Below are 1,145 nucleotides of genomic sequence, written 5' to 3' on the forward strand. Positions count from 1 at the left end.
GGAGGTGAAGTAGCAGAGAATCACTCTGCAGGTCACCTGCACTACACCGTCTATTTACGTACAAAATAAAAAAAATAAATAAAACAAGCAAAAAACCAAGAAAGAATCTGCATCATCAGATTAATAGTCCAAATTTTACTGCAGACAAATAAAACAAATCAAACAAAAACCCCAAAACCCTTCACTTCATTTACCAGCCTGGGTATTTTATAAAGTACTCAAGTAATTAACAGCTCATAAAGATTGGGTTGGGGAAAAATTTTAGGTAGAAACAAGATGAACACCAACTCATTCTCTGGCAAATGATTCTTCTAAAATGCCATGTACACACTCAAAGACGTTTGGCTACCTTGTGGGCCAGACCCCTCTCAGGTCTGCTTCAGAGGCACAGGGACATTGGCAGATGCCTGCTCCAGATAGGTCAGGGAGCCCTGAGGGACTTCGTGGGCTTTTGTGCTGCACCTCGATGTCCTCCAGCACCTACTGCCCATGCTTCAGCTCTGTTCGGTGCTTCTGCACCAGCGCATCTTTCCAGTGCAATTTATTCCTTAGTTCTGAGACGTCCTTTTTGATCACTTGCTCTGGTCTCTGGACAGACAATTGAAATATTTTTTTTTGTAGGGAAAAAAAATTCTGTCTTGCAGTATCCAGGAACTTTTGAAAACACTGATCAACACTAGTTTGAATTTCTTCCTGATCAATGCTATTGACATAATTCTGACTCATGAGAGAAGCAAAGCAAGCCTCAAATGATGACTCCAACTCATCCACCAAGGTGCTGCTAGAAGTTCTCAGAGTGCCAGGCACTGCCCGAAGAAGCAAGGCCTGGCCTGGGAATGATGGCTGGGGTGGTGGGGGCTCTGGAGGCTACCAGGAGAACATAGTGCCCAGCGTAGCCAACACGTCTGGAATCAGTCCATTTCCTTTTATGTAAAAAACCATACTACTTATGTATAGAAGTAGGGGAAAATATGTATTGAAGTAATTTATGTATATATATCTATAGAGATATATGTGTGTATGTATAAATTATGTGTTTATATTTAAATGTAGAAATAGGTAAGAAATAGTAAATACTTTTTGCATACATAGCTAATATGTGCATACATGCTCATTCCATGTAACATATATGTACGACTTCAGAC

General features: G+C 40.5%; 1 pseudogene; it reads right to left on the minus strand.

Annotated features, from left to right (window-relative positions):
• Positions 1-368: 368 nt before the first annotated feature.
• On the minus strand, positions 369-942 carry LOC113188918 (mediator of RNA polymerase II transcription subunit 28 pseudogene; annotated as a pseudogene).
• Positions 943-1,145: the final 203 nt, after the last annotated feature.

The sequence above is a fragment of the Urocitellus parryii genome, chromosome 12, assembly GCF_045843805.1.
Source record: "Urocitellus parryii isolate mUroPar1 chromosome 12, mUroPar1.hap1, whole genome shotgun sequence".
NCBI lineage: Eukaryota > Metazoa > Chordata > Mammalia > Rodentia > Sciuridae > Urocitellus > Urocitellus parryii.